This window comes from Aquila chrysaetos, chromosome 13 (assembly GCF_900496995.4).
Source record: "Aquila chrysaetos chrysaetos chromosome 13, bAquChr1.4, whole genome shotgun sequence".
Lineage (NCBI taxonomy): Eukaryota > Metazoa > Chordata > Aves > Accipitriformes > Accipitridae > Aquila > Aquila chrysaetos.
In genome coordinates, this window is record NC_044016.1 from 22,630,758 (window position 1) to 22,645,708 (window position 14,951).

At 41.8% G+C, this 14,951-nt stretch overlaps 1 long non-coding RNA gene across 1 annotated transcript in view; it reads right to left on the bottom strand.

The window, feature by feature from the left end:
• Positions 1–7,123: 7,123 nt before the first annotated feature.
• The window catches only part of LOC115350397, a 48,317-nt gene continuing 40,489 nt past the window's right edge, over positions 7,124–14,951 (bottom strand). The window contains exon 3 of the long non-coding RNA XR_003926422.2: positions 7,124–11,154. This is a non-coding gene — a long non-coding RNA (uncharacterized LOC115350397). The remainder of the gene's footprint in view (positions 11,155–14,951) is intronic.

Here is a 14,951-nt window from a genome sequence, read left to right on the forward strand (position 1 = left end):
AAACGGTCCTTAAGCCAGTCCGGGCTTGGGGGGGAACACCACCTCTTTTTAAGTTTCTCCGCGAGTGTGTGCGGGAAGGGAGGGGGGGGGTGCCCCGGTGCCGGCCCCGCGCAGCCGATCTGGGGCCGCCGTGACGTCAGGCGGCGCTCCCGGGGCGTGGGGGGCCGGGGCGTAGGGCTGGGGCCGGGGCCGGGGCTAGGTGACCGGGATGGGGATGGGGACGGGGAGCGGGGCGGCCGCGGGGTCCCGGCTGCGAGCGGGGCGATCGGAGCCTGCGGCTGACCCCGCGCCGCTCAGCAAGCCTCAGAAACACATATTTTAACTTAGGGGCTGCCTGTGTCACGGCCAGCATAGCTATCCTTATGGTTGCGGTAGCACACCTGTATTTTTGCAACAGCTTAGCATTTCTATTCTATTTTGACGGAGGTAAGGCTTTAAACCCTCCAAAGCTTTTTATACGTGCTTCACTTTGTAGGTAGGAACTCATGAAAGCACTTATACACGTTAAAGGTAAGCACATTCCTCAGTCTCTGCCTGATGAGAGCCATAGGTTTGAGATTGCTTGTAGCAGAAATCCTAGCAGGATTAGGAGGGACCATACTCTTTCTTGTTTTTCTTTATGATTGTAAAGCAGTATGTATTCCTAAAGAACAAAATACAAACCACAATTGTACACTTGGAATTCATACCTAAGCAAAACAGCCTACATTTTTCTCCAGTGTGTCTTAACCGATGTCACCCTTTAGCATTGTAAATAAAGAAAAAAACGAAGTTCACAAAATAACCCAAATGTTACATCTTTTAAAATACTCAGAAGCTGATGTGTCCAAGTTCCTTCCAAGAAACTTTGCAGAGAATCAAACAGTTTGCAAATCCAATAGCTTGGAATCCAGGTCCTCCTCCCTGGGTTCTCCTCTGCTCTTTTCCAGAGCTTTAAGGACACTGACCCTGGCTCCAGACTGATGAGATTTTGTTCTTAAATGCTTTTGGCGTAGCTACGCAGCCGGCACAGGGAGCAGGAAGGTTTTACATTGACAGGATTCCAGGCAAGAGCCAGTGTTAGGAGCACAACGGTCCCTTCCTCCTTAGTTCTCATCTATTTAAAAACTGCTCAAAAATAAATAGATGTTTTAAATAGATGAGAGTTCAGAGCTTTCTATAGTCACAGTGTAAGGAAGGGAGCCACATTGACATTAAAGGCTTCTGCTCCTGTGCCTCCAGCACTCTGAATTGAAACCCAGTGTTTGAAAAGAAAATGCCACAAGCACTGGGGGCTTCTAAGTCCACAGTGGGTTAAACTAGAATGAAACTCTGTGGTGGTTCAGAAAAAAAAACTTTGATAAAGCCTGAAAGGAGCCCCAGCTTGAAGATAACTAGTAAGTTAATTGTGAGACCACTGCCTCCTCTCTTAGCAAACATATACGTCTGTTGTTCTTTTAACTTGGAAGACATCCTCAGCAACTGAACTGTTCAGCCTTCCGAAGGCTAATTATTGTCAATCCTGAGTATGTTAAATGTTTTTACAGTGTTTAGGGAACAAAAAATACCTTGAAACCAGAGAGGCGGGGTGAGGACTGAGTAAGCAGAGAGAAACTCATGTGGTACTCGGGATTGTTGCTCTGCACAAGGCCGCTGTCCTTCAGAAGTTTTCCAGAATGAGATCACAACTACGTGTGTGGCTGGTTTGTTGAACAGAGGGCAAAAACTGCATCATTCCACAGCAGAAGCCAGTTGCTTTTAAGAAATGTGGGGTTTAAGTCATGTCAAGCAGCGGGCAAATGCAGTGTATTACTGGCTACTGTACAGCAAACGGTAAGGGACCTCAAGGGAAATATATCCACAAAGGTCGATGCCTTGCATAAAAATGATCGAGGTTTAAAAACATTCTTGAAAAAATATTAAATATTAGCTGAGATTAATTCATTGAAGTCAAGCACTCCTCACAAATTCACATGGCAGATCTGACTTTCAGTGTTCTCTTTCTTCTTCTAACAAGGAAATCCACACTTTTCTTCTCTGTTTGTCTGGTTTTGGATACTTTTTTTTTTTTACTTCCCCACCCACTCCTCCAAGTCTGGAGGGTCTTGGGTGTTAGGGACCTGGTTTGGCTGCAGTAGCACGTTGGGTTGGCCGCAGAAATTTTAACAGCTAAAAGAGAGAGAACTTCAGTGAACCGCCACTGTAGTCTAATGCTCAGCTCAAAATTTCTTCACACGTAGAAGTCCCTGATTCCAAAGGACAAAAAGAACATCTGTCCAGCACCAAACAGCTAGATACTGGCCTTTCAAAAACAAGCCAGGTGGCTACTAAAGTTCCTGAGGGTCCTCTTGCTAATGGTATCTCTGCTCATGAGAAACCTGCTCTGGCTGCCTCCCCACCTCCTGTGGAATAGGCACTGACTGAGTCTGCAGTTATAAACAGGAGTTGGTATCTCACACCACCTACCAGGCACACCACTCTCTTAAAGAAGAGTTGGGAAAGCATTTCACGCTGTTTCTGTTCCTTTCCCCCGTGGTTTGTGACTAAAGGGTGAACATAGGGAAACATAAAGAAAGGTCCTTGGTCTGTACACCTCCTGCCAGAGGGGCAGCCCTCTGGGTGCTCTGCTGTAAGGGCGTAGCTGAGGCTGAAAAGGGCAGAACTGGCTGGAAGATTGGGAGCAGGATGGATGCAGGAGGCAGAACTGCTGCCAGATGAGATGGCAGGATTGCTTCAAGGGTTAAAGGCTTAACGGACAGGGGAGAAGCCAGTTTGAGAGTGTGAGTATCTGCAACGAGACAAAAACAGCATTATTCAAACCAAGATGAAAGCAAGAACTAAACTGCTGTATATGTTTTTGTTCAAGTCTCATTACTTTGGGGCCAGTCCCATGAGTTGAGTGAGGAAGGACAATTGTTTTCAAGCTGACAAAGTTGGCAGCACTCAGACCTCAACAGTTCTTTTTCAGCAAATGAAGGAGACAGGACTGTGGCCCCGTGCCTCATGGAGGATGTGTCTGGTGCATAGGCTCACAGGACAAAGCAGTGACCTTCGCAGGATGCTTCAGGGAAGATGAACATTATGTGAAGGGTGAAGTCATCTGAGCACGGGTGATCGCTCAGCCTTCCTTATGCAGCATAGTGCCACAGTATCTCCCTGTGACCCGATGTCCAGGTTAGCCAGGCAGTAAGTTGAATCATCGGCAATGTCCGATGTGTCAGGCTACAGGGCCAGCAAGTGGCCCTTGTTGTTGTGTAGATCCACCAGGCAGCAAGCCTTAGCCTGCAAGGAAAGCTGGGTTGGGAGCTCACAGTTAATATATTAGAGTTTGACAAGGTTGAATGCTGTGTTCAGCCCCAATTTTGGCTATAGAAGAGCACTTTTACAGTAGTATAGCTCCATTAGCTTCAATAATATTACTCCAAACTTCTGAGCTAAAGGAGGAAAAGCAGTAAGCTCAGAATCAGATGGAGACTTGTATCTGCTGTTTTCCTTTTCCATACTATACAAGTATCTGCAAAGAATCCCTGTATTTTGTGGGCTAAATTATACCTTTAGCCACAGCTTTGTACAGGTAACATGACTCTAATTTAGAAGGTATTGCTTTTGAACAAAAGAGAACAGCTTAGCCTCATTGTCATCAGAGTAGGGAAAAGAAGTAATTGACCTTTATCATGTCACTAAAGTATATAGCATATGTGACTCTGAATACATACATGAAGTACATTTGCAGAGTAAGACCATGTCAATGTTGTTATAATTTCTACATGGTATTTTTTGAACAGAACTGTACCTTCCAACCATGACTGTTGTTTGTTCCTTCAGGCAGAAACTGTAATTACTCTACGGTTTGCAACTAATATCCCGAGGCGTCAGCCGTTCCCAAGTGTTACCACAGTATAAATATCATTAATAATGTTTCACAAAAAGACAAGTTCTGCTCACTCTATTCATGTAGGCACTTACATTCACTCCCAGGGAACTCAGATAATCAGACTAGGTCTGGATGGATGTGTGAGGGTTGGAAGGAAGTGGCTTACCTTTGCTGAACCCATTCGCTACTGGTGGCCTTCCTTTTTGACTTGGAGATCTGTAATGATCAACCCTGGCACATCTCGGTGTTTCCAGACTCACACTACATTACCTTGGGTAAACAACCTTCTGCCTCCCCCTCCTTGGATTTGCTACCATGAATGAATCTTTGTAGCACCTTCCCCAGCACCTTCTCTGAAAGAAGTCATCATCTCCCAATGCATTGTTATTGCCACTGTGATCAGGGCTCTGTTGCATTAGGCACTATACACGCGTGCCAGCGGATAAATCATGCTCACTTTTGTGACTGGGAGTCACACGGTTCTGAAGCAGACTAGCTTTTCAGGGACAAAGGAACTTTTATGATGAGACTTAGGGCTTAGTCTGTATATGAGTTCATATCTTGGAGCAATATGGGTCCTCTGTGGCACTCGGTGTCTGAAGCAGATTAGCATGCAGATAGTCCAGAGCTACAAGTCTGGATGGGAAAAGAAGACAGACTAATGATAGCTGGGGTAATGGTCATCATTGCCGCTTAGACTACTACCAAAAGAGATTGCCATAAGAACTTTTTTTTTTTTTGCATTGTCACACCAAAAGTTGGATCCATTTGGCAAAAGTCTAATGCCAGTCTGTCACTACAGACCACTGCCATATCCAACAAAATACCTGCTTAAGGCAAGTAGGAGTTGGCTTCTTTTCAATTTCCTGACATAACTGTCATAGTAAAAGAAGTTGTGTGGATTTGCATAGTCTTGAATTCCATTTTCCTGAACTAGCAGAAATCTCTACTAGAATATTTGGCAGTTTCACAGTTATCCTCACATACATAAAATAACTGACTCAGAAATACAAGATTTTTTGCAAGATATGAAAATCTCCACACTGTGCTATTGCAATTATTCTTCCCCTCAAGGAAATAAATGTATCTTGTCTACAAAACAATTAAAAGACCCATTGAACTTTTTTATTACACTATTCCTTGCAATTGCTTGTTTCTTTGTACAATCCTGTGTACACTGAAAATAAATAAACGGTAGAGGAAATTAGGTGGAAAGGACCACAAAAATGAGAAAATACATTTAATTATTTCACTTTACCTTAGAAGAAGACATGTTTAAACTAACACATTCTTCACAAAAGCAAAGTAAATATTATAACTAATATTTGAAAACTCTCACAGCATGGCTATGTCATATGCCAAGAATACTAACCTCTACAAAAATTAACTTCAGCAGTGGATCCTGATTTTTCACTGTTGCACTGTGTGCTGCTCAGACTTACGAAAGCTGAAGGAAAAAGCGTCTGTGTAAAATAAAGCCCCTCCTGACTTGAATTAGCATTGAAGAATGTCTTAAAGATTTCATAATTATCTATAATCCAGGCAGACCAGCCCATTGGCACAAGTGGAAGAGAAGCAGACAGAAGTGGTATGAGACAATGGAAAGAGGAGTGATGGCTCGTGGGAACACCAGCTATGATTACTCCTGCAGCAGCTGCTTAATAACCAAAAGGTAATGTTTTCACCCCCTTGTCTGTGCTTGGTCTCCCCCTCTGACAGCTTGGGATGATGCTGGTTGGGCAGCTTGGGTATCTACTGTCTACTTTAACCTTGCTCTCCATGTCACAAAGAGAGAAACCCAGCCCTGCTTAGACTGCTGTGCTAGAAACTAGTACCTGAGCTTGAATGTCAGGGTAAACAATTGTTTAAAGACCAGCTGGGCACACAGAGCAGCAATCCTGGCTCTCTGGATTAAAAAAAAGGCAGAATGCTGCTTCTAATCATGCATTTGGAGCAGCTCCCAGCCACACCAATGTTAGAGGTTAGGAGTATGTGTATAGGTTCTCTGTCTGCTGCTCTTTCAAGGTTTGTGGTGGAAGGTGATGAAATGAAAATTACAAGCATTTTTTTATTTTAAAGTAGGTAGGCAGAAAAATGCTGGGCCTTCATTTCCATCACTTTCTCCAATAGCAAAAGGTGTCTGCAGAGGTGTTTAATGTCAGTCTGTAGTGTGTCTGTCTGTGTTTTGCATCAGGATGCTTGAATACTGACCCTGGTCTGAGCAGGAGGAGCTCTGAGGGTCCCCTCCACCCTCAGATATCATGTAGGTCTGTGATAAGGTGTGGCATCATGCCTTAACAAGCAGCTTCAGGTGGAAATAGGCACAGCTCGTGCCCATTTTGGGTGGGACAGAAACCAGTTTCAAGAAAGTAAGCCTGCAGGGTAATAATGTACAAGGCTTCCTGGTGTAGGCTGCAGGTGGGAAGGAGCTTGAGGACTGGAAGAGTTAGGACATGCCAGAAGGGATGAAGCAGACCCCAGAAAAAGGCTAAACACCTGGGCTCAAACACGACACCAGGCACAGCCTGAACTGATCTTGCCACCAGGCAGGTTGTAACATAGGAATACTGTAGAGAGACACGCCAGCCCAGGACAGAGCCTCACCTGTATTTAGAGAACAGAAATTCAGTCTGGCCTTATAGCAGAGGGGCTTAGCCAAGAAGGGCCTGGTAGGAACTGACAACACCAGATAATTAAAACGTGGTTTTTTAACCAGCCAAATCAAAGTCACGTGAATGACTACTTCCAAAGCAGATGAACTGTAGCTGTCCCAAATAGCCTGCGAGATCCTGAGCAAAACAGGCATGTAAAGGTCAGAGGGAGCCAGTGACTTGATTTGTCCTTATCACACCAGTCTCATGTCTGATTCCTAATTAAGGCCTTTTTTTCCGAGGCAGGCTAAGTACACACAGCGGTAGTTCAGATGCTGTTGCATTCCTGTGCAAAGGGACAGCAGCAAGAAGCCCTGCTCCAGAGTGGTCTTCCTGGGACACAAGAAGGAGAATGGGGAAAGGACCTGCCTAGCAGCTTTCAGCAAGAAGGACTGTGATCCTAAATTGTGTGCAATGGACCACCACCCTCCACAAAGGGGTGGAGCAGGGGCATAAACAAGTAGATATGCTTTTTTTCTCAAAAGGTTTCAATCTCAGTGAGCTGCAATCAATGGAAAGACTTCCTACTGATTTTGCTGGTCTCTGGATTGAAGCCCATATGTGGGAAGGTATTTTGTGCAATAGCATTAACCTGCCTCAAAGTCTGTCACATCACCAGATCCTTTTTCCATTCCTGTTGGTTAGAGTCAGTTTTACAGTGTTCGTCTGTTGGGCTCAGGACACTGAGCCTAAACAAAGGATGATTATGAAAATTATGAATTTGTATCCTCCCTTAAAAGCTGCATTTAAAATAAATCTCTATAATTGTCAGATTGTTTTAAGCTTGCCATCATAATTTACTGTGCTTCCCTAAAGCAGTAGCAGATTAATCTAAACAGCGCACAACTTGTGGTCTGTCCACAGCATGCCCACAACATCGTCCAGCTCTCAGACATTCCCGTGACAGCCAGCCGGTGAGTCACACAACCGCAGCTCCTCATTGCCGGCAAAGGGAGCCCACCTGAGGGGCTGCCTGTCACTCCTTCCTTCGTTCAGGCACTCACTCAGTTCTCCCAGTGGGGCTCCAGTCTCTGGCATAGGTGGTGTCTCTGCAGAGGCCTGCTGATGGTCTCTTCAGAAGCCTTTTGCACACAAAAGCAGGCACTCTCACTACGCATCTGCAGGCTGCTTTATTAGAATACACAGATTTGCAGGGCAATATCATATTGCATGCAGCAGATAGGAACATCATGCACAGAGTCTTTTAGCTACACACGTCTGTATTCCTATCTGGAAATAACCTGAAGATGTGCCTCAGTGCTAAATAGTCTGTCTGTGAGTTAGATTCTTGTTTGAATCACGTGTAGTTGGGGTGTAAAAAGTAGAGCCATTATCTGCCCAGACTAGGGTCATCCAGGAAAGCAAGCATTTGTAGCAAGAAGTTTCAGCTCATGTAGCCCTTCTTCCTTTTTCTTAATTTACTTGTGTTGACTTTTAGCCAGCAGCACACAGAAAATCCAGAAAATACTCTAGATTCAGAATCCATGCGTAGATGAATTGGTTAGCTTTGTTCATATTAAAGATTAAAATTTTCAGGAAAAAAAATGCAGATTTCTATCCTTTTCTTTCAAAACAAGCATAGCATTTTCAAGGATCACAATTTTGACCTATCAGAGTATGTACAATCTTGAAGTGAAAAGATGTAAACTGAAGACAAAAAGAATGATCTACCTCTGTACAGAAGCTTCTTGTCTATTCCTATTCGAAGCACATTGATGGCCACCTCTGACCTAAGATAAGTAATTCCTATACTCCTTCTAAGCTGAATTCATCTATCTTGCCCCTCGTTTTCTGTGGGGCTGTAGCCATGGCTGACAAGGATCAGGATTCTTATCCAGGATGGTAAATTTGATGACTTCCAGCAAGGTCCCTTGCAGGAGTTTTTCAAGCAGAGTTCACTAAAAAGCAATTGCAATTAGGAAAATTAGAAATTATGACTGCCAACTATTTAAATTGAGAGAATTTAAAATCCCTCTCCAGTTGAGGGAACCTGAACAAAGACCATATGTAAGTTCTTAGCATTGACTGGCAAAAACACTAGTGGGTTTTTTGAGTGCCAGTTTTGCTTAAGATCCACTACATAACATTCTCAGGGTCTGCGGGAATCTCTTGTGATTCTTTACAGTTCAGTTCATCAAATGCTGACATTTTCAACTTCAGTGTTTCATTATTTAAAGCAGCTTTTGCAAGCCACAATCATAGAGTTCTTCACTCTTCTTGTCATCTACATTATCATGTATCTTTTGAAGACTAGACTTCTACTAAATGATTTAGCTCTGCTCAAAGATAGGGCTGATAAATGGAACTTTCACCCCTACTACCTGTTATTACGTTTTATTACTTTTAAAATGAGGTGGGTTTTTTCCTTCTGAAAGAACTTAAGATTTGTTTTTACTGCAGAGAGGATCTAGGTGATTTAACAAGACAATTAGGTAGAACAATGTCTTTTTACAAAAGAGTAGATATTATATATCTATAGATATAATATATAGAAATAGTTAAGTTACTCTGAACAAAAGATTCACAACAGCAGTTTAAATATTCCCTCATAATTTGAGGTAGGATTTGCAAAAAAAAAATATCCATATTCATAACTCATGTATTAAAAGTGTGTGTTTGGAATCTGCATCCAAATCTCATTTCATCTCTCTTCCTCTCTGTGATCTTCAAGTTTTCAGGCAGGCAGTGCCTGAGGATTAAGTTCTGCCCTGTTCTGGAGAAACTGGGGAGTTTTGCTCAATTTATGCATGTTTTAGACTGCTATTAAGAGCACTGATCAGCACATTAGTGAAGTGGGGTTTTTTTCCCTTTCTTTACAACACATGTTTGTACAGATGAGCTGAGGCTGAATTTGCATTTAAACTAAACCTCTTTAGCAAGTAATTTTCCTGAATGTAACTCTTTCCAAATGTTTCCACAGCAAATTTTTTTAAGTGCCCATAATGTTGTTACCAGGCAGGTGGCTTATTATTCACATTAGGAATAAAAATAAAAAAAAAGTTTTGACTGAATTGTCTAATGGAGCTTTTTGTGAATGAGAATATGGGTATCACATTGTTGAAAGAGCTACTAGGGATTCTCAGTTCCTCAAAGCAGGGAGCATTTTTCTTTATTTTTTGCTGTGTCTGCTGTAAAGAAATGTATGATGGTTTGTCTTGTGTATTGAAAAAGAGTTAATATGACCTTCTAGTTAAGTACTACATATGTGTTGAATACTCCATTAACAAGTTTTCATAGTTAAAAGAAACATGCTTTAGGCATCTTTTTCCTCTCTTGCTGTGCAATAATCTTCAGTACATGTTAGCCTTTATCCTGTATCATGAAAGCTTATCTTCTCAGCAAAGAAGGCTTCAAGTTCTCTCTCACTGGTAAAGTAGTTTAGCTCTATGCCAAACTGGAAAATTTCACCCTTCCCCAGGGGTAAATAAAATCCCTATAAGCAAGAGTTCAAGTCGAGCAAGTTCTTCACTAGTTACTCTTTCCATGAGTCACACGCTTTTCTTCTGCAGAATCCGTCCAGCTCCTTGTCTCAGCGATATAAGATCAGTGTAACCAAAATTATCCTTTATAGCCAAAAAGAATACTAACCTCTAATACTAACAAGAATAAAAGCCCTCTGCAGTTACAAACTAAACTTTTTGCCTCCCTTCCTTCTGCAGTTTTCTTCACTTTCCCATTCCTCTTGCTGTTTTCCTAGGTCCGGCTCTCTAACCAAAACAACACGCTTACCTTTTAGGTTTCTCATATTGATTATTTCTAAAGCAGTCACCAGTCTTCCTAATGTTTTTCAGTCAGGGGATGCTCTTCTTTTCTTATACTGATCGCATCTGCATTAGGAAATTGTGTTGTTTGCATGTGATCATTCTTCACAGCACTCCCATGCATAAGGCTTAGTCTCAAATCAGCAGCAGTGTGGCAGCAGACACCGAGCCTGGGTTCAAAAGCTAGCACTGCCTGTTACAGCCCACTTCTAATTTGTAATAAGATTCTTATCTTGGGAAAAGCTAATGCTCTTTGAGCGTACTGGCTGATCCTGTAATCAATTAATCTTGCACAGTGTCCTAACTATTCTATACAACCATTGTTTCCACAGGGTAATTCCAGTAAGAACAATAAATAACAAAGTGTTTTTACTTTTGTGACTTAAAAAAACAGAAATAGCGTCTCAGAGGATAACCTGTTTTGTCCAAACACGAAAATATAGCAAAGTGATTAGCATCTTGCAGGGCTAGGTGCTATGTATGGTACATGGGAAACCTTTCTTCAAAAGTAAGAAAGTAACACATTCAAAAGAACAATGAATGCTTAAACTGAGAATGTGGGTGAGAAGCTGTGAGTTACTTTTTGTCACTGATAGTGCTGATTCCACATATTACCAGCCCATCTGAAATACTGTGCACAGCAAGCAGAGCAGTCCTGAGGGTCCAGGGCTTTGATTTTTATTGGGTATTACGGCAATACGTGCACAAAAGTCTGTGTATTGTCCAAGAGGATCTTGTCGTAGACAATAATCCCACTGAAGCACTTGGAATGTTTTCAGAGTTTCATTTTCCAGGATATCTCCAGAAATGTAGCTGGTGATGTCTAGGCATTGTGGAAGATGAATTATATTCTCCGGACCTTCAGCAGTAGGTTAAGCCACTAGGTAGCCTGTTGAATCCAAAAGGAGTTATACTAATATTTTGGCTGCCTAAACCTGTAATTTAAAGATGTTTAGAGTCACAGGTTTATGAGTATACTAGAGTAACACAAACTATAGCACAAAACACTTTCAACTGCAGGCAATGAATTATTCTTTGTTTATCTGTATTTGTTTTACTCAGTCTCTTTTATCTACCTACAGGTTTTATGGTATACAAGAATAAACATCATTAATATTTATATATAACAAATGCCAATGTACTGAGAGGAAAAATACAAGGCCCATAACAGGTTTTGCTTTGTTTTAAAGACACAATGGTGTGAAAAATGAGCACATGTATTAGGTTCCCTTTTATCGCTTTAGAGTGTTGTCTGGCTTTTCCAAACCATATACATAAATATGACTATATAACTTGGAGATAGGAAAGCACTTGTTTAAACATGCGCATGCCCACAGTACCGTAATTTACAGAGACTCAGAGTTGGCACCATGTTCTGACAGAAATTTAGGGTTGCACCACATGTACTGAACAATTGCTCTAATGTTTATAATACAATGGCCACACTGTTTTGTTTCCAAGTTCTTTAGGAAAAATCAGTACAGATTTTTGGGTATGATATTACCTCTCTAGGTACTGTAGAAAAGTATTCAGTGTATTATTTCTGAATATAGCTGTTACTTACAATACTGTAAAAAAAAAAAAATCTTCACATTAAAGCTTAGGAACAAATTACCCACTGGCACTGGGGGCCAAAACTCTGAAATTCAGTGGAAATGCTGTGGTAGCCTGTTGATTCGGAAGCTGCAGGTGGAACACTAACACACAAACAAACAAACAAACAGGCTTTCTAAAAAAATATCCAAGTTACACATACCAGTTTCATTGTTATAAACCACCAAGTCAACCAAGCACTTTGTTTTTTGAGGTGTTACAGAGTCAGAGGAAAAAGGGTTGGGGGGCTGTATGAAAAAGTAACAGTGCAAGGTAGGGGAGAAAAAAAAACCATATTTGTCCCTGTTAGAAGACAATTCCCTGTACTGGGTGCAGTTGCAATATATGCTGTATAATCACACACATCCTGAAGCTCCTTAGCCTGGAGAAGTTCACTCAGAAAACCCCAAAGGTTTTCCCAGCTTAGTCTCACAGGTTTTCCCTCTATAACACTGCAGGGATCACAGTCCACCCACCTCTGCATACGGCCAGTCCTCAGTGAGAAGTTGTAAGACAGAAAGATTTTGGTGACATGGTCATTCTAAGCTTATTTCTTGATGGGAAGTCATGCCTCTGCTTTCCTGGTGTCCAAAATGGACCTTGTCATCTCGACTCAAGAAAAGCACCTGTGTGGGGTGATTGCACTGAGCACAGAGCTGTCAGTAGTATGAAAGAACCTACTAGCCTGTCAGGAAATCTCTGCAAGGCTCTAAGAAGAGGAGAAGGCAGCTCAGCTGTTCAAAATGATACATTGAAAAATGTGAGCCAAGAAGTGATCTTTGTAGCTTTGCAGGACCTCCATGGTCTCTGCTGCATTTGACTTGGCTAGACAGAAGCCTTTGACAGTTACAGGAATGCTACAGCATTGTTTTTTTTCCTTGTACTTTAGCAGTTGTCAGCAAAAACTTCAGCTACCTGGGTTTAAGCTGACACTGCTGTGGCTCACTGTCTGCCTAAGGTTAATTTCTAATGCTGTCTAGTTCTATTAAGCAGCTAATAATAGTCACACCTATGCAACACTTTTCATTTATAGACTTCAGCACACTGGCACAGCTGCACCCGTTTTACACAGGGGAAAAGTCAAAGAAAGCGAGACCGACGCTGGACTTTCTAATGCATGCTGCAGTTTGGGTGGCAAGAGACTGACGGATATTACTTTTTTCCTCTGGTGTGCTGGAAAAGGGTTTAATTAGCCACAGTGGACTTCAAGCATGCGGCCATTTACGGGGCTGAAGGCCCCGTAGTGTTCCCACACGTCCCACAGGCGCAGCTGGTTGTGTTTTGGGTGCGGGGGCTCAGCCCAAAGTGTGGCAGCACCCTGCCGCCGCAGCCCCAGGGCACAGCACATCCGCTACACCCAACCACAGCCTGCTCCCACATTACAATGATAAGTAGAAATAAAGAGGAGGGAAACACACAGCCTTGGAAAGGTTGGTGCATGGGATCAGAGGGAAGGCAAAGGGGAGAGTAAGACTGTGCAAGGAGAAGGGGACACACTGCAGAAACTTTCAGGATGGTGAGGGAAAATGCATTCAGGGAAGGAGAAAAGGGGGGACACTTTCCACCTTGTACATGCAAGTTTTGATCCAGCAAGAAACATAAGCATCGCTTAAGTGTCCTTTGAATTTGGGGAGCTGGAATACAAATGAGCATGCACCTGCACCTGGCAAGATGAGAATTAAGGGTGTGCAGGCAGATTTAAGCCTGGAGTTCCCTATTTTGAGAACCTGACTTTTGCAGTCTTAACATTTTTCCATAAAGACATCTGTCCATGTTCCTGCCCTGTATTGGAAACATTCACAGATTTATAGTCCAGTTCTCCTGATTTCCATGCCCAGGCAAATGAAAGCTTAACAGAACAGGAAGCCAAGCCCCTATCATTACACAAGAACAAAATGGACCATAAGGCAAGATCCCAGGGTTAGATGGGCCAACAGTGCAGTCCTCATTGTTAGGAACGACCCCATCATCCACGGTGCAGAGGTATATCAAGCTTCATTTTCATAGCCTGTAGAATTTTTGCCTCACCACTTCTTTGCATGGCTGACACCCTCTTTTAATTTCCAGCCTCCATTTATCCATCACCACTTTATATCAACTCCCTGCTTTTGTTGTGAGAATTTTCTTTGGAACTTAGCAAAGTTCAGGGCTTTTCCTGAGTGGATAACAGGTATGTTAAGTTAACTGCAAGTCTATTGGCACATCACCTGTGGATTAATAACAACTGCTATGTTAATACAGGGCTCTGTATTAGAAGATCCCAGGTCTGGATGTAAGAGAAAGACTGTATATCTAAAGTACTTCCTAACAGCTTGCAATTGTTAATGTAAAACATAAATTTACAGAGGTGTAGACAATGTTCTTGACTTAAAGCGCTAATAAACGTGTGATGTTTAAGAATTATTAAGCAGACTATCAGATTTATCAGTTAAATAACTAAGCTTTAGCCTTAACAAAACATTTAAATAGCATGCAATTAAGGCTTAGATATTTAGAGACATTAGGGATAACACACTTAAATAACTTTTTAGAAAACACCAAATAATAGAGAGTTTAGTCTGACAGTGAAGCTTATCAGCTTAAAAAAAGATTAAATATTGGGAAGCATACAGTTACTTGACAATTAATCTCATCATGGCTCATGTGTTGAACAAGAAATAGGCCCTCTGTTGCATACAAAATATTTCTTATGTGGTTTAAGTTTTAAGGCATTTGTAAATTTACCAGTTAGATTGCTAAATCAAAAATCAACAATGAACAGAAGTATATTCTAAGAATAGTCTATAATTTTTTTATAGCATATGCATCCAAATACTTAGAAAAAACATAATCTGACTCTTTCTAAAACAGTTTAAAGGAAGTCACCAGCAGCTGCTAGATTCTGATTTCCTTTCAAAGTTAGATTATTAATTTAGGTGCAACTAGAAGGTAAATTTGGCCATCCCAGTTTAAATCTCAGTCTCATATAATGCTATTCCCTATTTTGTAACGATTCACTATTTACAAAGAAATTCTGAGTTGCTGGAAAGCTGTGCTGTCAAACAGCTGGCACAGCCAATCAAAAATAGGATTTTCTTTTTAAAGTGAATATTG